The sequence below is a fragment of the Pongo abelii genome, chromosome 17, assembly GCF_028885655.2.
Source record: "Pongo abelii isolate AG06213 chromosome 17, NHGRI_mPonAbe1-v2.0_pri, whole genome shotgun sequence".
NCBI lineage: Eukaryota > Metazoa > Chordata > Mammalia > Primates > Hominidae > Pongo > Pongo abelii.
This window is the reverse complement of record NC_072002.2, coordinates 32,812,579-32,835,971: the sequence shown is the minus strand read 5'-3', so window position 1 is coordinate 32,835,971 and position 23,393 is coordinate 32,812,579. Positions and strand designations below refer to the sequence as shown.

At 39.9% G+C, this 23,393-nt stretch overlaps 1 long non-coding RNA gene and 1 pseudogene across 1 annotated transcript in view; both read right to left on the bottom strand.

The window, feature by feature from the left end:
* The window catches only part of LOC129051514 (uncharacterized), a 277,712-nt gene extending 274,515 nt beyond the window's left edge, over nt 1–3,197 (bottom strand). The window contains exon 1 of the long non-coding RNA XR_010137657.1: nt 3,083–3,197. This is a non-coding gene — a long non-coding RNA (uncharacterized LOC129051514). The remainder of the gene's footprint in view (nt 1–3,082) is intronic.
* A 14,301-nt stretch (nt 3,198–17,498) lies between these two features.
* Nucleotides 17,499–18,957, bottom strand: LOC134760277 (endogenous retrovirus group K member 5 Gag polyprotein-like; annotated as a pseudogene).
* Nucleotides 18,958–23,393: the final 4,436 nt, after the last annotated feature.

The following is a 23,393-nucleotide window of genomic DNA, read 5'->3' as shown; positions in this document are numbered from 1 at the left end:
GGAAATTAGGCAGGAGAAGGAAATAAAGGGTATTCAATTAGGAAAAGAGGAAGTCAAATTGTCCCTGTTTGCAGATGACATGATTGTATATCTAGAAAACCCCATTGTCTCAGCCCAAAATCTCCTTAAGCTGATAAGCAACTTCAGCAAAGTCTCAGGATACAAAATCAATGTACAAAAATCAAAAGCATTCTTATACACCAATAACAGACAAACAGAGAGCCAAATCACGAGTGAACTCCCATTCACAATTGCTTCAAAGAGAATAAAATACTTAGGAATCCAACTTACAAGAGATGTGAAGGACCTCTTCAAGGAGAACTACAAACCACTGCTCAAGGAAATAAAAGAGGATACAAACAAATGGAAGAACATTCCATGCTCACGGGTAGGAAGAATCAATATCGTGAAAATGGCCATATTGCCCAAGGTAATTTATAGATTCAATGCCATCCCCATCAAGCTACCAATGACTTTCTTCACAGAATTGGAAAAAACTACTTTAAAGTTCATATGGAACCAAAAAAGAGCCCACATTGCCAAGTCAATCCTAAGCCAAAAGAACAAAGCTGGAGGCATCACACTACCTGACTTCAAACTATACTACAAGGCTACAGTAACCAAAACAGCATGGTACTGGTACCAAAACAGAGATATAGATCAATGGAACAGAACAGAGCCCTCAGAAATAACGCCGCATATCTACAACTATATGATCTTTGACAAACCTGAGAAAAGCAAGCAATGGGGAAGGGATTCCCTATTTAATAAATGGTGCTGGGAAAACTGGCTAGCCATATGGAGAAAGCTGAAACTGGATCCCTTCCTTACACCTTATACAAAAATTAATTCAAGATGGATTAAAGCCTTAAATGTTAGACCTAAAACCATAAAAACCCTAGAAGAAAACCTAGGCATTACCATTCAGGACATAGGCATGGGAAAGGACTTCATGTCTAAAACACCAAAGCAATGGCAACGAAAGCCAAAATTGACAAATGGGATCTAATTAAACTAAAGAGCTTCTGCACAGCAAAAGAAACTACCATCAGAGTGAACAGGCAACCTACAAATTGGGAGAAAATTTTTGCAACCTACTCATCTGACAAAGGGCTAATATCCAGCATCTACAATGAACTCAAACAAATTTACAAGAAAAAAACAAACAACCCCATCAAAAAGTGGGCGAAGGATATGAACAGACACTTCTCAAAAGAAGACATTTATGCAGCCAAAAGACACATGAAAAAATGCTCATCATCACTGGCCATCAGAGAAATGCAAATCAAAACCACAATGAGATACCATCTCACAACAGTTAGAATGGCAATCATTAAAAAGTCAGGAAACAACAGGTGCTGGAGAGGATGTGGAGAAACAGGAACACTTTTACACTGTTGGTGGGACTGTAAACTAGTTCAACCCTTGTGGAAGTCATTGTGGCGATTCCTCAGGGATCTAGAACTAGAAATACCATTTGACCCAGCCATCCCATTACTGGGTATATACCCAAAGGATTATAAATCATGCTGCTATAAAGACACATGCACACGTGTGTTTATTGCAGCACTATTCACAATAGCAAAGACTTGGAACCAACCCAAATGTCCAACAACAATAGACTGGATTAAGAAAATGTGGCACATATACACCATGGAATACTATGCAGCCATAAAAAATGATGAGTTCATGTCCTTTGTAGGGACATGGATGAAATTGGAAATCATCATTCTCAGTAAACTATCGCAAGGACAAAAAACCAAACACCGCATGTTCTCACTCATAGATGGGAATTGAACAATGAGAACACATGGACACAGGAAGGGGAACGTCACACTCTGGGGACTGTTGTCGGGTGGGGGGAGGGAGGAGGGATAGCATTAGGAGATATACCTAATGCTAAATGACGAGTTAATGGGTGCAGCACACCAGCATGGCACGTGTATACATATGTAACTAACCTGCACATTGTGCACATGTACCCTAAAACTTAAAGTATAATAATAATAAAAAAAGAAATATGTTGTTACAGCATATAAACTATAATCATATTCTCTCTTTCCTCCTTCTGTCCCTTATCTTAAAGATTTACCCACTGTCACAGAATATAATAGCAAACTATGTATAAATAGAAATTCAATCTTGGACAAAATTGTAGTCCCTAGAGTTTAGACACCCACAATGTGTAGTATATATCCCTTTAATATGCCATCATAATTTTAATTTGGGGGAAAAAATAGAATTGTTTCATATAAATCTCCTCCAGTAAAGCAATATTAACTGTTCAAATTTTCTGAACGTTTGGCAAAGCTGGGAAAAGATTACACATATTGATTAACTCATTTATTAAAGATCAGCAAACAAAATTAAACGTAGTTCACACTTTTTCCATTGTCATAGCTTTAGAGATTCTAAAGAAAGAACATGGTTTTCCTGGTGATTAACAAACTAGGTGTAGCTTTCACCATAGACTGGAGGCTAAAGAGGATGTGGTCTAGAAGCTTTCCTAGAAATCAGGGGGCGAGCTTTTGCTGTCATGGGCTCCATGTTACCACAGTATAATAGTTCTGACTCAAGGAAGCAACAGGAAGAGGCAGGTTTTCCTAGTGACCATCCCTGTAACATTATTCTTTTAGAACAAAGATTTTAAGAGGCAAATATTTTAGACCTTGACCACACAGTACAACAGAATTGACCTTTTTCAGAACGGTTCTTTATTTTTAGAGGAAGGTCATTTTAGGATTGGTTTAAACATAACATATCTATTTGATTACAGTTGATTCAATTCCGCTATGAAAATGTCTGAAGTTTTGGACTGACTGTTCTTCGGGCTTATTTTTCTGTCTAGACATAACCTAAATGGCAGACAACAAGAGGCTCTGTAAATATCAGTTGTATCTGCAAACCGAAAGGCAGCCTTGGGCCACACATTTGTCATTTCTACCACCCTTACACAGAATATGTCAATCTCAGCCTTGCTCAGCCCTGCTCAGTATCAGGCCCTAAAGAGCTTCAGCTGGAAAAAAGTAGTTACATTCAATCTTTGTGTCAATTCTAACCAAATCTGTTGGATATTTAGCACCTTGCCTTCTCCAGGAGGTGAGGAGATAAATTAGTCAAGTGTCTGCAACTTGAGCTCCTAAAACAGCTACAGTCAGGACTCCAATATCCTCAACACACCAGGATATGCCCACACTAAAAAGTGGACTGGAACTAGAATTCTGTTTGACTGGGGCCCCAGCAACCTGCTTCAACTGATCTTCTCTCTGTTCTGGAACTTTCAACTGCTGACTGGTGTCTTGCTTCATCCTGGACACATTACCTTTTTGTTTGTTCATTTGTTTGTTTTGAGATGGAGTCTCGCTGTCTCCCAGGCTGGAGTGCAGTGGCGTGATCTTGGCTCACTGCAAGCTCCGCCTCCCGAGTTGAGGCCATTCTCCTGCCTCAGCCTCCCGAGTAGCTGGGACTACAGGCGCCTGCCACCACGCCAGGCTAATTTTTGTGTATGTGTGTGTGTGTAGTAGAGACGGGGTTTCACCGTTTTAGCCAGGATGATCTCGATCTCCTGACCTCATGATCTGCCCGCCTTGGCCTCTCAAAGTGCTAGGATTACAGCCGTGAGCCTCTGCGCCTGGCCGACACATTACCTTTTATCCAGAACTTTACTGAAACCAGCCCCTAAGTATTGTGTGGTCTCCTCCTGCTCTTATCCCCACCCACTATATAAAGTAATGTGATCATTATATAATCAGAGTTATTATACAACTTATTGGACAAGATGACTTAATTGTTGTGTCAGTCCAAATGACCCAGCTAATCCGCATATTCTTTATTCATCATTAAAATGAACAGGAATTTCCCAGCTCTAATAGTATTCTATTGGGTTGACTCAAATAAAATCTGCACCAGCAAACCCACCCTCTGACCCAATAGTCAGAAAGAACATTTGTTACATTTCTCATAGCAATAATAATATTGTGGATCATTCCTCTTCCTTTCATAGAACACTTGCCAAAAATGTTTTCTTCTTCATTTGTCTCCTCTGACTCTTTTGCTGTTCAATGGCAGGCAGGGAAATTTAAAGTCTTCTCTATCCAGCAAGGATTGCTAAAATGAGAGCTAACTCAAGCATCTGACACTTACTGCCATGTTCTCTCTAGCGCTCCTAACACCCAAGAAACTCACTCCATAAATTCAGCAGTCTTGACAGACAGATGGAGTTCTACATAACATGTTCATTAAACTAAGTATTTCTATGCCCATTATGTAAACGTGATATATCATTCCCCAGCTCTGAGGCAGCTACATGATATATATATATATTCACCTAAAGCCTCAGCTTTATGAATTGTATTCCTTGGAGATACCAGCAGCTCCAACAACTAGGTACACAGTCAATAATTACTTTCATCTTCCTCCTTTTATTTACTCTTTAAGAGATTCATTAAGATGAAAAATGACTGCATTGCTTTGCTAAGCCTTTTTGATTACTTTCCTAATTCATTTATCATGAACTTTGGAACTATTAGTTTAGTTTTCACTACTTCTAGTCATCTAGAATCTTGTTTTATTTAAACAAGGTTCTACATCCTCACTGGTTTTCTTCGGACAGGCCCTTTGGCTTACACACTATTTATTCGAAGTGACATATGGTAGAATTTATCTTTTATAAAGATACACAAGAGTGTAATACGCATGGTTACTGAGAGTTGCTATATGCGTTAAAATTGGTACTGGATCACTTACAAAAGTTTTTAAATGTCTATTCAATGCTATAGTCTCAAATCCCCCCACGAAGGGGAGTACTAAAGGGAGAAGGGTGGAGAGCACATACAACAAGCTAGGCCCGGTTCCAGGTGCCATTGCACACAACAGGGCACTTAATTTTCACAGCAACCCTGCAAAGTACGTAATACTACATCTACTTTACAAATAAAGAAGTTATGGCTCAAAAACAACAGTGACTTACTTAATTTCATGCAGTAAGTACTGGGCTTAGAATAACTGCACTAAGTGGCTGGTGCCTGGTTCTGTTGACCTCTCCCCTCCCCTTTAATAATCCTAAGTACTCGAGAGTTCACCATATGCTAGATATACATGTAAGTCACTTGCATGAGATAAAGGCAGAGGTCCACATCACTTACACTTCTCTCTTCCTTTACCTTTTCTTCAGAGGATACCTACCAAGCACCTCTTACTCATGACAGACATGAATACAACTATATCAATGAAAACATTAAATGTGAATGGATTACAGAATCCATTCAAAAGGGAAAGACTGTTAGACTGCACAATAACATAATTCAACTATATGCTATCTACTAGAGACACACTTTAGACTTAAAGGTATTAATAAATTGAAAGTAAAAGGATAGAAATGGTTATATCATGCAAACTACAATCAAAAGAACACTGGAGTGCTATATTACTATCATACAAAATATGCCTTAAAACAAAAAAGCTAGAAATAAAAGGAACAATTTATAAACATAAAAGGGACAATCAGGTAGATATAACAATTATAACTATATGCACATAATAGTAGAATACCAAAATACATGAAACAAAGACTAACAGAAACAGAGAGAAAAATGAACAACAATAATAGCTGCAGACTTTAATATCCCACTTTGAATAATGAATAGAACAACTAGACAAAAGAGTAACAATTAAATAGAAGGCTTGAATAACACTATAACCCACTAGACCTAAAGGATATTTATAGAACATTCCATCCAACCACAACAGAATATATATTCTTCCCAAGTATACATAAAACATTCTTCAGGATAGAGCACATGTTCAGCCATAAAACCAACTGCAGTAAATTTAAAACAACAAAAATAATACAAAGTGTATTATGACCACCATGGAATGAAATTAGAAATCAATAACAGGAAAAATTTTGAGAAACTCACAAATATGTGAAAATGAAACAACATGTGCCTAAATAATCAATGGGTTGAAAAAGAAATAAAATGGAAAGTCAAAAATATTTTGAGATTAATCAAAATGAAGATACAACATATCAAAATTTATGGGATGCAGCTAAAGCAATGCTTAGAGAAAAATATATAGCTGTAAATGCCTATATTAAGAAAGACGATATCAAATCACATAAACTTTCACCTTAAGTTACTGGAAAAAGAAGAGCAAACTAAGTCCAAAGCAAGCAAAATAAAGTAAATAATAATGTTTATAGTTAAAATAATGAAATAGAGAATAGAAAAATAATATGGAAAAATTAATGAAACCAAAAGTTGGCTCTTTGACAAGATCAATAAAACTGACAAGCCATTAGCTATTAATATATTGACCACAATACAAAGGAGAAGAAGCAAATTACTAGAATCATAGATGAAAGAGGGGACATTCCTAATGACCCTACAGAAATAAAAGAGTATAGAAGAATACTATTAAAAATTGTATTCCAATAAATTAGATTAAATGACAAAATCCCTAGAAGCACACAAACTAGTGAAACAGACTCAAGAAGAAATACACAATCTGAATAGACCTAACAAGTGAATAGATTGAATTAATAGCACAAAAAACTACACACTAAGGAAAGCCTAGGCCGAGATGGCTTCACTGCTGTATTCTATCAAACACTTAAAGAAGAATTAATACCAATTCTTATCAAACATTGCCAATAAAATGGTAGAGGAGAAAACACATCTTAGTTCATCTAATGAGGCCAGCTTTGCTCTCATACCAAAACCAGACTAAAACATCACACAAAAAAGAAAACTATAAATATGGATACAAAATCTTACAACAAAATATTAGCAAACAAAATCTAGCAACATATCAAAAGAATTATATATCATAACCAAATGGGATTTATCACGAGAATGCAAAGCTGGTTTAATATCTGAAAAAACTTCGTATCTATAGAATAAAAAACAAAAATTACATGATCATGTTAATAGATGAAGACAAAGCACTTGACGAAATCCAACATCATTTCATGACAAGAACATTCAACGAACTACTAATAGATGAGAACTTCCTCAATCAACAGGTTAAGGTTTATCAAAATGGCATGTACAAAAACCCACAGCTAACTTATCACACTCAATGGTGCAAGATTGGATGCTTTTCCTCCAATATCAGAAACAAGACAAGGATATCCAGGCTTACCAATGCTATTCAACATTGTACTGAAGGTTCTAGCCAGGGCAACAAGGCAAGAGAACAACTGGCTTATCAGACATTAAAATGCATCAGTGCGAGCTGCAATTAACATTTAATGGCTGGGCGCATGGCTCACGCCTGTATTCCCAGCACTTTGGGAGGCTGAGGCAGGCAGATCATGAGGTCAGGAGATTGAGACGATTGTGGTTAATACGGTGAAACTCCATCTCTACTAAAAATACAAAAAATTAGCCGGGTGTGGTGGCAGGCGCCTGTAATCCCAGCTACTCAGGAGGCTGAGGCAGGGGAATCGCTTGAACCTGGGAGGCGGAGGTTGCAGTGAGCTGAGATTGTGCCACTGCACTCCAGCCTGGGCGACAGAGTGAGACTCCATCTCAAAAAAAAAAAACAAAACAAAACAAAAAACATTTAATGTAAGTTGTTGGCTCTTTGAGAAGACAATCACTTTAGAGCTAAAATTCTACTCCAAAACACAAATTTCCCAAACTAACCCTACCCCAGCTTTAATTCTAACCTACTTTGTATGCCCTCATCAATACTTTATCCATTCAGCAAATATAGATCTACATTATAACTTAATACCTTTTATCCAAGCTGTTTTCTTAACTTCTATTATATTTCTATTCAACAGAAGCTATTACCTACTTTTTTTCATAACCCCACAGTTGAATAAATGAATTAAAATTTTATGATCTTGACTTCCCATTTTGTATATTCTTGACTTCACAGAAAAACTCTCTAAATTTACAGAGCTTCACTTTCTCTAAAAGTAAAAGGTAAGCACTCTTTCTGTCACTCAGGTGCTCCTTTTTCCCTTAAGCACCAGTGTCTCAGAATCTGCACTCAGCCAAAAGTGTGTAAGAGAAATACCATCTAATGAATTCCATAATAGTTAATGTGCTTCATTTACTTTATAATGAAATGAGAAACTTATGCTTCGTATTGAGCCTGTCATTTAAAAATATTTGTTGAGTGGATACTATATGCAGAATCTATACTAAACCCCCAGAGAATCAAATACAGTAAATAATAATAATAATAAACTGGGGAATATAAAGAACTCAGTAGACTGACAGATACCAATCTGGGATGTAGTCACAGAGCTGTGATGTGATTTGAGCCAAGTCACATAATCTCTCTTTCAGTTCCCTTTTCTGAGAAAAAGAATTGTCTGTCTCTGGGATGGTAAAGAAATTTCATCTCAAATGTCACATCCAGTTGATTGGTAATGATGCCTTGAGTTGTGGAAAGAAATATGAGGCTCAGTTCAGGTTCCATAGAAACAGTGCTATGATCAATTTGTGATGTCTAAGAACAGTCATAAGCGAGAGTCTTGAAAAGAGCAGGTTGACTACTCGCCATCTCTAAACTATTCACGTGTAAAGACTATTCATTTTTAATAAAACATGATCTGACTCATCATGCATTATAACTTATATCATCTTATATTGATGGTAAAGTTATTAGTAGCTGCTTTCCTTGATTTTAACTTGCCATTAATTATTGGTTTTACAGGGTACAACATTTTCTGTAAATGACTCAGAACATCTTGAATATTATTTTTATAATATATTCAGTATTTAACTAAAGATATCAATTGCATTTAATTATCCAAGTGAACAAAAAAATTAGGACAACATTTATAAGAAGTGTTGAACAAAAAATCCTCTTTGATAAGAATGCTCATTGTCTGAATTCAAAATATCATTTTATGTCTCATCTTAAAACATCAAATTTCTCCATTTTTTTCCTGTGGTTTAATTACAGACCACAATTTGCTATCAATATAGACTATAACTATGTAATAGTTTGATGTCTTGTTTTTTAATGTGAGATATATATATATATATTCCACAAATATGTATATTTAAAGCTTTAATTTGAATGCCAAGCAAATGATTTTTTCATTAATCAAGTTGCAAAACTATGAACAAAAGAGATGAAATGGTGTAGTTTTAAAAAGTTATTATTTTGTCACAATTTTAATTTTGAGACATTTATCAATGGTTAGCCAAATGTGATCCACCTAGAATTGTGAACTGATGTCTGATACACTGATCTCTTGAATAATGCAGTATTAACGTTATTCAAATTCCATTGGTTCAATAAGACATCAGTAATTTCTTATTTCCCCAAGTAAAACCACACTTGTTCTTTAAAAGAATTACCTTATTCTATTTCAACAAAACATTATTAATGTTATGTTATTTCTCTTTTTCTCTTAATAGGGCCTTTGAAAAATGTTATTAGTATATTTTCTATTTTTTCATGGGAGAAGATAACATGTACATTTTTGTACATATTGACAGGAGTTATTTTTTACACAAACAGAAGAAATTTATTAAGATTGCTATTAAATTCATTACAACATTTATTTTGAAATTAAAATTAAAATATTTCTTACTTATTTTACATGAAAATTCAGTAAGTGTATTTATCTGGCAAAATGGAGGGATTCTAGTATATCAAAGTTTCACTATTTTCAGTTTATACTGCCCCAATGGTCCACCCTTTTTTATTTCCTTGGCTCTTCCATCAATTATTTAAAATAAATCATTTACATGCCACTCATTGCAACACTGGTTAAAATAACTATAAGCAGGGATCTCACTTTTTTTTTTTTTTTTTTTTACTAAAAACAAAAGTCACAATTCAGAAATCATCTTCTCACAACCCTACTGGTAATCCTAAGAATCTAATCAGGCTAGTCAGATGTTTCTCCAAATTTGTGCAAATTACTTAATTAAAAATGAACAGTAGAGAATATTTAGAATTACCTGTAATGGCTATAACCCTAAATGACAACAGAAACTTTCTATTGTCAAAGTGTTTTCTTTTGAAAACAGCCTTTACTAAATTATCAGTTGCTCATGAAGCTTAAGATTCACTTGCAACACTTTAGTTCCCCAGGTTGTACTAATTTTACAGCAGCATAGGAGGCAAATACGGTGATTTCTCATTGTGGTCATTTATCTTTTGTTTTTATAGCATTAGTTCCTGTTTCCAAGATGCCCAACATTTTTGCCAACAGATGGCTGGAAAATGCCTCAGTCAACAAAGGAGCAATGTCTACAACAAAGGGACAATGGATTGAGCAATCAGGGAATCACCAAGCCAGACAGCAGCTAACACTTTTAAAATAACTGTAAATTATTTACAACAAAGCTCTACATTTGAAAAACTAAAAGATCTATTTCATATAATCAATTAATGCTGAATAATAAAATTTTAATTGTATTTAACATATTGTAGTTGATAAGTATCAACTACATCTCCATTGATGATTGAACCTTAACAATTCATTCAATACAAAATTGGAACAAGACACTCCCTGACTTCAAGAATTTCACAATGAATTGGGATAGGCAGATGGGTCAGGTAATTATCTCAGCTCTTGCTTGAGTAGCAAGAGGTATGTAAATCAGATTAGGAGCACCAGGATTCCTTTCAAGGGAGGTGATATTGAGCAGAGATGTGATGGTAGAGTACACATTAATTAGGAAAACAGGTAGCAGAAGTCATTCTGAGCAGAGGGAAGAACATGTGGGAAGCCATAGAGCATCATAAGGCATGACCCTATCCCAGCACTGCTAGAGGTTCAATATATCTAAAGATGATGCACGAGCCAGAACTAGGGGCTGGATAATAGAAAAGCTTCCATGCTAAACTTATTGCGAGCTTTATTTTGAAAGTAGCGGAACGTTATTGGACCACTTCAAAAGCAGAGTGTTATGTTCAGGCTTGAATTTTAGAAATATCTCTCTGGTAGCCATGTGTAGGTTGGTTTGAAAGGGAGGCATCAGACATGAGACGAATGAAAAGCTGCTGCAATAATCTGGGTGAGAAACAAATGAGGGCCTAAACTAAGATGGCGGCTGGAAACTACAGCTGGAGAGGGGAAAGCCTTCTATATCCATCCACTTCTCTCCACACCCACCATTTAGGCAGAAGCCTAAGCCTTGCTCATCCCTTACTTAGGCTACATTTTCAAAAGTCAGAAAAAACTTTTTCCTGAAGAAGGGGTTTCTGAGACAAGTAGGTAAAAGAAAGGTCAGTGTGTGGGAGTGTGTGTGTGTGTGTGTGTGTGTGTGTGTGTGTGTGTGTGTCCCTGAGTAAAATTACAAGCCAAAGAGGAAGGCAGCATTATGTATTCTCTGTAGGTGAGCAGGAAGCTTGCTACTCTACACAGTGCTAATGTAATGAGTCCATCCTGTGCCTATTCATTCAAAATAGGATTGAGACACCAACTTGACAAAGCTTTCTCTCTTTGCAGAACTCCTATTTGTTACCAATTGTAAGATAATCTGAAAATCAAGTCCAATTGCTTGGCCAGGCTGGGTTGGGTGCTATGTGCCCTTGTAACGCCAAAGTTTCCTGCTTTAGCCACGCCAAAGATTTGGTGTGATGGCAGCCTGCAGTGACAGAGAGACACGGATCGGACCAAGAGAAAAAAGCTGCGGGCTTTATTGAGCAGAGTGACAGTACGAAGCTTCCACAGTGTGGAAGGGGTCCCGAGCGGGTAGCCAGTGTTAGATTTTTTGATCACCTTTTAAACTCTTTAAGGCGGGAAATATGTGCCATGGGAAGATGTTACCAGAGCAAGAAACAAAGACAATTAACATGTCTTAGATCTTGAGGAAAACCGGCATTGTAACTTAAGTTTTATCTGCTTTATGACCTTGCAGCAGCATGGCAAAGGAGACAGGATCTCACAGGACTTTACAAATTGTGTTTACAAGGAATTGGAATTGGGACATGGATAAGGTCTGCTGATCACAGAAAAATGGGCTTTTAACATTTCTTTTAGTTTCAGGGGAGGAGGAAGGGAGAGAGGGAGCGAGGACACAGGGAAGCTTACAGCAAAAGTTTCACTGTTTATAGCTGTCTTGGGGGAAGAAAACACATGCACAAATTCTGATGTTAGGAATATTTTAAGCACATATCTTTAATATCATTCATCCAGGACCAAAGTAAGTCCTGATGCAGGAAAGGAGTGAGTTTCACAGCTATCAGAGCCCCTATTCAACCCAGGAAGCCCAGCTGGAGCCTCCTCTCAGTCTCCCATCTAGACTGGACACCCCAACTGCTGTTGGGAACTAGGCGGCGGTCGTTCTGGCTACTTTTTGCTGATTAGGGGCGAAGAAGAGGCCCTGCAGTTATGGTCTCCTCCAGAGGGGAAATTTTTAGGCTAGTGAGGGACCCGCGGGTCGATCCAGGGGTCCTCAACAGAAGCCATGAGTTGAGCTCATTTGAGGTTTCATTTGTAAAACCATTTGTAGCTTGATGGCCTCCATCCTGGAGGAAAAAAATTTGACAAGGAGGTTAAAAATGCAAGGCCCGAACGCAAGTAATAGTAGGATGGCTGTTGCAGGGCCTAGAAAGGGGAGGAACCAAGGCATCCATTAGTTAAACGTATTCCAGGGCCCTGAGTGTTCAAGCTCCTCTTTTTTACTTTTTGTTTTTTTATTTCTTTGACCTTTTTAGTAACGATTCCGGACTGGTTGACAAAATAGCAACATTCTTCTCTTAAGAAGAGGCAGGTTTCTCCTCTTTCAGCTGTTAATAAGTCTAGGGCTCTCCGGTTTTGAAGGACTGCTGCAGCTAGAGAATTAAGCTGGCTTTGTAGGGTCATTAGGGAGTCGGCAACTCGTTTTATGTCATCACTTAATTTTCGTGATAATTTATAATAGAATTGGGTGGAGGAGGTTATGCCTCTAATTCCAGTCCCAAACCCGCCCAGTATTTCAGCTCCTACAATAAAAGGGACATTAAGGGTTTGCGTGTGGTGAGATTGGGGTATAAGGAGACTTTGTAACTCTTGTTCAGTATATATGGACATAGGAGGTGCTAGAAAGGAGAGAAAGCATAGTTCTTTTGGAGTGCCGTTTAGACATTGATAGGCTGAGTTATCACAGATGAAAAAAAATGCCTGAAGTTAGACAGGTGAAACCTGAGGTTATTGATATCCAGGACTGACATTGGGAGGTGTTTTTATTGAGAGCCATGCTGAAGTTTATGCATGTGAGATTTGAGGCTGTGTGGCTGGCAAATTGGTGACTATGGGACTGATTAATTTGGTGGTGTTTAGGACTGGGATGGATAAGTTCTACTGTCCGGGGATAGGGACTAGGACATGTGGTTGAAAACGCAAGGGGAGACACATCCAACAGTTGGTTGGATTACTAGGAGAGGCTTTTTGTATTCTTTTAAGAGTGGTGTTAAACAGGCTCTAGAGATGAGAATGAGAGTTAAGGGTTTCTTGTAGCCTGGAAAGATCTAATTTTTTGTATGGACTGGGAGTACTGGAGAGCTGGACTAAGTTTTTAATTACTTGTTGGATATGCTGTTCTTTAGCCTCATCTTGGACACCTCCTCTGTCAGACATACCTATATGGGTATAATATGTACAACAAGCGTTGGCCCCCCATTTCTCAGGGCAGTCACCTCAGATTTTTTTTTTTGGGTGATATGTATGGCCATTGTTAGAACAGAGAGAAGCAGTTTTATAACATTCTTTTTTTAATGTAAGTATATGCAGCAAAAGATGTGGGTGCTCGGAAGGGGCTACCTAATCTTCAAGAGTTTTTGAGAGAATGCTAGTTGACTCTTTCAGGGGCGTCACACTGGCACGGGGCAGGGTCGGGGGTGGGTGTTGTAGTTGGAGAAATGGACATAAGTACGAAGAGGGTGGCCGGAAACCTAAGAGGAGTCATGACATGTTGTAGGTGGAACGGTCATAGGAAAGAGGAAGGAAAAAGGAGTAAATTGCTGTTAGAAGGAAGGATGATAGAAGAAAGGTTGATGTGATTAGGATTTTTGTCCTGGCCAGAGCTATAGTATATAATCCTACTGCAAAGAGTATAGTTAGTATACTGCTTAATAATGTAATGAAACAGTAGAAGGATTCTATTAGAGAGAGCAAGGAGAGATGTCAAAGGTCATGTAGGTTTTTTACTTATCCTCTTTTAGGTAGGAGGAAGTTCCTCTCTAGGATTAACTGCGGGAGTTTTTCTGGTCGGAGGTTTTTTTTTCCGAAGTAGGAAACGCAGGCCCTCTAGTGGCTGACAGGTGTATTGAGGCTGGTCTGGCTGACCTTGTGACTCCTGAGTTGATGATCTGTAAGTTCCTCAGGAGGTGTCCAAGGTTTGACTCAGGTTTAGTGAATCCAGGATTACACGCTTACCACTTTAACTGCAATGGGGGTAGAGAGGATTACCGAGTATGGTTCCTCTCATAAGGGATCTATAGATGGAGAGGTAGAGGGGAGAGACTTGACCAATACTAGATCTGGTTGAAACAACTCTAATCCTTTTTTCCTGTCACACCTTTCAGGTAAAGTTTTAAGATTTTGTTGATATTTTGCCAGAGAAGTTATATCTTTGACTAAATTGGCCGTTTCCTGATCGAGCAGGAGGTCATTTGTGAGAGACATTTCAAATGTCTCTTAAGTGTTTCATTAGCCTTTTTGACTTTTTTTGAGGATTGTGACCTCCAGGCACAGTGAAGGTGATATTGTATTCCTAGTGCCTCGGAAATTTCTTGAGTTATTGTAGCTTTAAAAGCTGGTCCATTGTCGCTCTGTAAGCTTTGGGGAAGTCCTAATCTAGGAATTATTTTATGAACTAAGACTTTATCCACCTCTTGGGCCTTTCTTGTTTTACAAGGTTAGGCTTTCACCCAATTTGTAAAGGTATTAACACAGACCAATAAGTAGTGAAATCCTCTTGACTTTGGCATATGGGTAAAATCTAACTGCCAGTCCTCTCTAGAATAATGTTCTGTTCTTTGTCCTTTTGGAGGGGCTTTACGGTGGGCTAAGGGGTTATTTTTTGGGCACACTTTACAGGCTTTGACTACTTGCTGGATGGTTTTGAGGAGGTGTGGCCCTGTAAATTGGGATGTGGCCATCTTATGGGTACTTTTAATACCTATATGAAAAGTTTGGTGGAGGGTTTTAAGTATTTTCCACTGGCTGGCTTCAGGTATGAGCACCCTTTTTTCCTCTGTTGTTAGCCACCCTGAGGGGAGAAAACTACGTTGCTCCATACCAGGAGTCCTTTTATGGACATTTCTGGAGGAAAGTCCTGCCTGGCAGCAAGTTTGGCCTCAGCGTCTGCTTGGCGGTTTTTTGTTTTTTTTTTGCTTCCTCTCCTTCACCTTTTTGATGGCCTTGGCAGTGTAAGACTGCCACCTTTTTAGGTTTTTGCACTGTGTGCAATAACTCCATGATTTCTCTGTGGTACTTAATGGGTGTTCCTCCAGAGGTTAGGAATACTCTTTCTTTTCGTATTGCCGCATGTGCATGTAAGACTAGATAAGCATACTTGCTATCTGTGTACACATTTTTTTTTTTTTCTCCCAGCTCTAAGGCTCAGGTAAGTGCCACTAGTTCTGCTAACTGAGCACTGGTCCCTGGGGGAAGAGGCTTACTTTCAAGTACTAATGCATCACTATCTATGGCATAGCCTGCCTTTCATACCCCATTTTCTACAAATGAACTTCCCTCGGAGTAGAGGTTAAGGTCAGGGTTAGCTAAGGGGACTTCTAAGGGATCTTCTCGGGCGGCATAAGTCTGAGCTATAATTTGTTGGCAGTCATGTTCAATTGGTTCCTCATCCTCTGGGAGAAAAGTGGCAGGGCTGAGGACCGCACACGTGCGCATTTGAAATACTGGTCCCTCAAGGAGTAGCGCCTGGTATTTGAGTAGGCGGTTATCTGAGAGCCACAAAGTTCCTTTAGCATTTAATATGCCGCTTATATCAAAAGTAGTCTAGACAGTGAAATCCTTTCCTTGTACTATTTTAATAGCCTCTGACTCTAACACGGCCACCGCCGCAACTACCCGTAAACAGTGAGACCAGCCCTTGGCTACTACATCAGTTTTTTTGCTTAGGTATGCCACTGGTTGTGGGGCTGTCCTATGGGTCTGAGTAAGAACTCCAAGAGCTATTCCTGCTGTCTCGGTGACATATAAAGAGAAATTTTGTCCTGTGGGGAGGCTCAGAGCTGGAGCTTGTACTAGGGCCTGCTTTAAAGTTTTGAAGGCTGTTTCTGCCTCTGGTTCCTATTCCACTAGATGAGTGTTTGTCTTTTGAGTCTCTTTTATCAGGATATAGAATGGCCTGGCCACTTCACTGTATCTAGGAATCCACAGTCAGCAAAAGCCAAGGAACCCCCGCAACTGTCTCAATGTCTTAGGGCGAGGATAGGCCAGTATAGGCTGAATATGCTCTTTGCTAAGGGCCCTAGCTTCTTTGGCTAGGACTAGGCCTAGATATTTAACCTGTAGACAGAGCTGGGCTTTTGTCCTAGACACTTTGTACCCCAGGTTAGCTAGAAAGTTCAAGAGGACTAGAGTAGCCTGCTGACATGAGGCCTTTGAACTGGTAGCCAGAAGTATATCGTCCACGTGTCGGAGGACTAGAGTGCCTGGACTTGAGAACTGGCCCAGGTCTTGAGCCAATGCCTGATTAAACAGATGAGGGCTATCTCTAAACCCTTGGGGCAAGACCATCCACGTAAGCTGGGACGTGGGGTCTGTAGGATACTCAAAGGCAAAAAGGAACTGGGAGTCAGAGTGCAGGGGAATGCAGAAGAAGGCATCTTTGAGGTCTAGAACAGTAAACCATTCTGCTTCCTCTGGTGTCTGACAGAGCAGAGTATAGGGGTCGGGTACAGCAGGATATAAAGGAATTACTGCCTCATTGATGATTCTGAGGTCTTGCACTAGTCTCCACTGACTATTGGGTTTTTGTATTCGTAGGATTAGGGTGTTGCAAGGACTGCTACATTTTTTTACTAAACCTTGAGCTTTAAAATTTTTAACAGTATCCTGTAATCCTTTGAGAGCTTTAGGCCTTAAGGGATATTGCCTTTGATAAGGAAAAGTAGTGGGGTCTTTTAGCTTGATTTGGACTGGATGGGCATTCTTTGCCCTGTTCTTCTAAGGCCCAGACCTCAAAGTTGATTTCTTCTTCAAGTAGGGGACAACAACTGAGTAATTTTTTCCCCATATTCATGTAGATAATGGCCCCAGCTTTGGCTAATATGTCCCTCCATAATAAGGGTGCGGGACTTTTGGGCATAACAAGAAAGGCATGTGAAAAGAACAAAGTCTCCCAATTGCAGCTGAGGAGGCGAGAGAAATACCTGGTTACAGGCTGTCCTAAGTTTCCTCAGATAGTAACGGACTTTGAGGACAGTCATCTGGGGCAGGAGATTAAAGCTGAGAAGTCCGCACCAGTGTCCAGGAGGAAGTCCACTTCCTGGCCTTCAACAGTCAAACTTACCCGGGGCTCTGTGAAGGTGACGGCATGAGCTGGTGCTTTCCCCAGACACCCTCAGTCCTGTTGCTGAATCATCCGGTTGGGTGCTTCTGGTCCAGAGGGCCTTTGTCCTCTGGGGCAGTGTGCCTTCCAGTGATTGCCTTGGCATATTGGACATGGGGGAGGGGGTGGTTTGTTTTTTGTTGGACAATTTTTTTTAAAGTATCCTTGCAAACCGCACTGATAACAAGCCCTACTAGGCAATTGGCCTTCTCCTCTCTTGGTTCCCTCTGAGCCACCAACGTCTGCCTGCCTGAGGGCCATGACTAAGGCTGCAGCCTTTCTCTTATCTTGCTTTTCCCTTTCGGCCTGTTCCTCTTGGTCCCTGTTATAGAACACTGAGGTTGCTAGGTTTAATAATGTCTCCAAATTTTGTTCTGGGCCTAAAGCAGACTTTTGGAGTTTTCTCCTAATGTCAGCCATTGATTGGGTGATAAATTTATCCTTTAAAATAAGTTGGCCTTCTACGGAATCTGGAGTTAGGGAGGTGTGCTTTCTTAGGGCCTCCCTTAGCCTTTCTAGAAAAGCGGAGGGGTTTTCCTCTTTTCCCCGTGTAATTGTGGATAGCATTGAGTAGTTCATAGGCTTTTTCTTAGTCTTCCTCAACCCTTCTAAAATGCAAGTTACCAAATGCCTGTGGCTCCAATCTCCATGATCTGAGTCAGTATCCTAATTAGGGTCTACACTGGGGACTGCCTGTTGCCCTGTGGGGAATTTTTCCCTCTCCTCCAGGTTCATTCGATCATTTACCTGGCTAAGGTATCATAGATCCTTAAATTGCTGGGCTCCTACTAAAGCTGCTTCTTTTTCAGTAGGACTTAAGGTCTGATCGAGAAGCAACATGATATCTCTCCATGTTAGATCAAAGGACTGCCCCAGTGCTTGCAGGACATCTATATGGTTATCAGGATTATCGGAGAATTTTCCTAAATCTGCCTTTATTTGTTTTAAATCTGAGAGTGGGAAGGGGGCATGCATGTGAATAGGCCCAAATTCTCCTCCTACTGCTTGTAATGGACATAGTTTGGGTGCCTGGCTCAGGAGTTTACGTTCTCTTTCCAGTATGCCTTTAACACTTCAGTGGGGCTGGATGGAGGAGAGTCAGTGGGAGAGGAGAGTGGGGCTGAGGGAGGAGGCCCTGAGTACAGAGGCAACTGTGGGCCTCTGTCATTTGGGCAAAGCTTACAGGCTTGGCCCAGGGCAGTATTGTCACGAAGGCAAAGAAAGCCTGTACATAAGGGACTTCACTACATTTACCTTCCTGTTTACAGAAAAGATCTAGTTGTAGAAGGGTGTTATAATTAATACTTCCCTCGGAGGTCCAAGTTTCTCCATTTTGTAAGGAATACTGTGGCCAGGCAGTGGTACAGAAGAAAATCAGCCGCTTCTTTTTTAAGGTTTCAGGGTCAAATTTGTCCCAGATATTCAGGATACATCTTAAGGGAGTGTCCGGTTTTGAAGGTGTGATGCCCATCTGGAATTTTAAACACAGGGATGCCTGCACCCCTGGTTAGTCCTGGGACTTGTCTTCCCTTAGGGCGTCCCCCAGGGGTCAGGTCCAATTGTGCTCAAAGCTCATGGCCATTTTTCCTGAGCCCTCCATCTACCGTATTTAACCATGCTTACCGGCGGGATTGCCCCTGCTGTGTGCCCATTGACCACTAAATGGAGCACAAGGACTGTTGGATTTATTGTGGTCCTTCTGCCAACGTGTCCCACCTGTTCCAGGGTGGCAAGGCCTGGGTCGGGAGCACCACTGATGCTTGCATGCTAAGGCCCAATTTACATGGGCCTGGCCATAAAACTATCCTTCAAGGAGGAATCTCTGAATTAGCGACAAGAGGCTTAGTAAGCTTTAAGGGGGTGGTGGATGACCTGTAGGCCAGGGCCGAGAGAACAGCTGCTGTACTCTAGCCTTCTGTCCCCACTTGCTATCATAGGAGTAAGCCCCTCTTTTAAGGCAGTACCAGTATCCTGTGTCCTAACTGACTGTATTTTCTTCCTTCCAATACCAACTATTGAATGGTTGAAATAGCAATTCAACGGCTCTAAGAGCTGTACCCATGCACCACAGATTGTACTTGAGAGGCCCCAAGGAAGAGGAAAGTCTCTCTGGGGAGCAATGGAGGAAATGCCTTATAGCTTCTACTATCCACATGAAAATTACAGACCTGTCTTTAAATTGTCCTGATATGGAGGACCATACACTATGGTGGGGAACTGGCCCTTCAAAATAGCCATCAAACGGGGACACCTGCCTAAACCCCGGAGGGCACCATGAACAGGGATCTTCTGGGCACCACCCCGAGAATTTAAGACTTCTAAATAGGGAATCTTGATCCTGCCTAGTGGGAATAACCTTGCTTGCGAGATGAGGAAAGAAGTCTAGCCGGCAGACATTAGGACCCAGGAGGCAGGGGTCAGACGATGTAGCAGTCTCACGCTCAGTAACCCTTGCAGGGGGAGCCTCTGGCAGGGCCTTGATCTCAACCAGGAAATCTGGGAAGGGAGACTAGAACGTCCGCTGATAACTCCCGGGTGTACTTCGGGACTGCCACAGAAAGTGAAAGAGTATGAACTGGATCCAGACTAACCAACATTCCCAGCCCCGGAGGGTCAGGGGTTGTTAAGAGAGCCCTTTTCCAGACAGCCTGACACCCGTGTCTTTAGTCCAGCGGCCGCGCTAATCGCGTTTAAGTGGCCGACAGATGCCCGGTTTAGCCTCCGAATTCTAAGAAAGGACAGGACACAATAGCAAAGGAAAGAGGTCCGATCGTACTCACCACTTGACGATCTAGACGCCTTTCCTAGAGATCTTCCTGGCTGGCTCGCCAAAACTGTAACGCCAAAGTTTCTTGCCTTAGCCATGCCAAAGATTTGGTGTGGCGGCAGCCTGCGGTGACAGAGAGACACAGATCGGACCAAGAGAAAAAAGCTGTGGGCTTTATTGAGCAGAGTGATAGTACGAAGCTTCCACAGCGTGGAAGGGGTCCCGAGCGGGTAGCCAGTGTTAGATTTTTTGATCACCTTTTAAACTCTTTAAGGTGGGAAATACGTGCCATGGGAAGATGTTACCAGAGCAAGAAACAACGACAATTAACATGTCTTAGATCTTGAGGAAAACCGGCATTGTAACTTAAGTTTTATCTGCTTTATGACCTTGCAGCAGCATGGCAAAGGAGACAGGATCTCACAGGACTTTACAAATTGTGTTTACAAGGAATTGGAATTGGGACATAGATAAGGTCTGCTGATCACAGAAAAATGGGCTTTTAACATTCCTTTTAGTTTCAGGGGAGAGGCAAGGGAGAGAGGGAGTGAGGACACAAGGCAGCTTACAGCAAAAGTTTCACTGTTTACAGCTTTCTTGGGGGAAGAAAACACATGCACAAATTTTGATGTTAGGAATATTTTAAGCACATATCTTTAATATTATTCATCCAGGACCAAAGTAAGTCCTGATGCAGGAAAGGAGTGAGTTTCACAGCTTTCTGAGCCCCTACTCAACCCAGGAAGCCCAGCTGGAACCTCCTCTCACTGTTAGGCTAGATTTTAATTACATCTAAGTGACAGTAACTTTCCTTATTCCTATTTGACCTGGTATTTTCTGGTTTCAATTTCTCTCGTTGAAAGGAACAACATTCCTAAGGCAAAATTCACAAGGCAAATATCTAATAATTTGTTTGGGTGCTGTTGAAAGAAATTAACGAAATGATCCATCCCTGCCTCAGCACTCCCACATGTGGGCACGTACACACATCCCCACACATTGGCTTTCTTCCAATTCTTTAAATCTCAGGTTCAGAAAGAGATGCAAATGGCTGGTACATTAATCCTGGCTTATAAGCACCTACACACCAGGAAATGAATGTTCACAATAAAAGGCACAGTAAGGTGAGCATCAGTTCAGAACAGCAGAAGTGGAAATGTATACTCATTTGTAAATATTAGAAAGGATTTCATGGCTACATTGGCACTTGAGATCATTTCGAAGAGTATCAATAATTACAGACTGGTGGAGAATATTCCAGACACAGGGGAAAACATGCAAAGATGATGAGGAAAGACAGACTGATATGTTCGGAAAAGTGTAGGGAAGAGGGAGATGAAAAGAAATTTATAAATGGGTACAAATATGTGATATGATAGAAGAAATAAGACATAGAGTTAAAAAGATCAGTAGGGTCATTCTAGTTCACAGTCATCTATTGTATATTTCATAATAAGTAGAAGATAATTCAAATAGTTCTAGCATAAAGAAAGGACAAATGTTTAAGGTGATGGACATCCCAAGCACACTGCTTGGATCTTTACAAATTATATGAATGTATTAAATTCTCACAAAACTATGTACATCTATTATGCATCAAAAAAATAAATTTAAAAGAAGAAAACTGTAGGGAACCCACTCTGGCTGAGGCATACAGCATGGGGAGGGATGGAGTTGAACTGTCAGAGCCATTAAGTCAAACTAGAAATTGTCAGTGAGGTATTAGTGTTTAATCCTGGCAACCACAGGAAATGATTGCCTAGTATTTAAGCAAACTGGCGATGTGAACCATACTTCAGAGTTTAGTTTTTATTCTAAAAATAGAAAAAAAAAAAACCTGTCTAAACCTTCTGGCCACTATTTTATTTCCCCAGTGAAAATGGCAGGAGTCATCTCAGGGTTTACATGGAAAAATCACTTTTAAAAATACATTTGCATATATTTTCCCATTTAGTCGTCATGGAAACTCTGAAGCAGGTACTGTCCTGGCTCTCCTGTTTACTAGATGTATGACCTTCGGCAAGATACCTAAGTCAGCATTCATCTCTAGCATAGTAATAACAGTAGTACTTACTCCCTGTGTTTAATGTATAAAAGACACAATGGATGTAAAAGCACTTGGCACCATACCTACTGCATAATAAGCTTTCAATAAATATTAGATTTATAATTATCATCATTATTATTACTTTATAACAAGGAAAATGAGACAGAAAAGTTGAGTGATTTGCCCAAAGTTGCTGGGCTAGGAAGTGGAAGAGTTAAACTTGACTGCAAGCTACTGGCATGATGTTTCAAAACTGCAAATCATATCATGCTCCCTGTGAAAGAGTAAGTAAATTATAGGTCCAATAATGGAGAACTGACTAGGTAAATTGTGCACCTCTATCATGAGGAATTCTACAAACCAATTATGGTGATGTTCAAGAATTATGTTTTCCAACATAGAAAGAGTCAAATATATTATTACATTTTTTAAAAGTTAACAATGTACACTAAGACATTTTTATTAAAGATGAATAATAGAAATATCCTTTCAGGGTAGAAAATATCCTAAAAGGATGTATGCACCGAGGCTCTCGGTGACTGAAAAAGAGTGAGAATGGATTTTTCTTATTCCTATGCTCACTCATCTGTGAGCATAGTAATATGTGCCATGTTTGACATATCCATGTTGAACACAATTTGTCTTAAAATACATCTTTTAAACTTCCACCTGTCTCCCCTCAACCCTAAAACACCCTTCCTCTCCATAGCACACCTGTCTTGGTGTCAAACACACAAAGCCTTCTTTTCTAAGATGATATATCCTACCTAAGATCCTGTGAGGAATAGTCCTTGGCAGAACACATGACTCGCCCATTATTTAATCGTGTTACTGTCTGTTGTTTGTTGCAAAGGGCTAATCTTTTTTTTTTTTTTTTTTTTGTTCTTCTTTTTCTTTTTTTTTGTTCTTTTATTATTATTATTATTATTATTATTATTATACTTTAGGTTTTATGGTACATGTGCGCAATGTGCAGGTAAGTTACATATGTATACATGTGCCATGCTGGTGCACTGCACCCACCAACTCGTCATCTAGCATTAGGTATATCTCCCAATGCTATCCCTCCCCCCTCCCCCCACCCCACAACAGT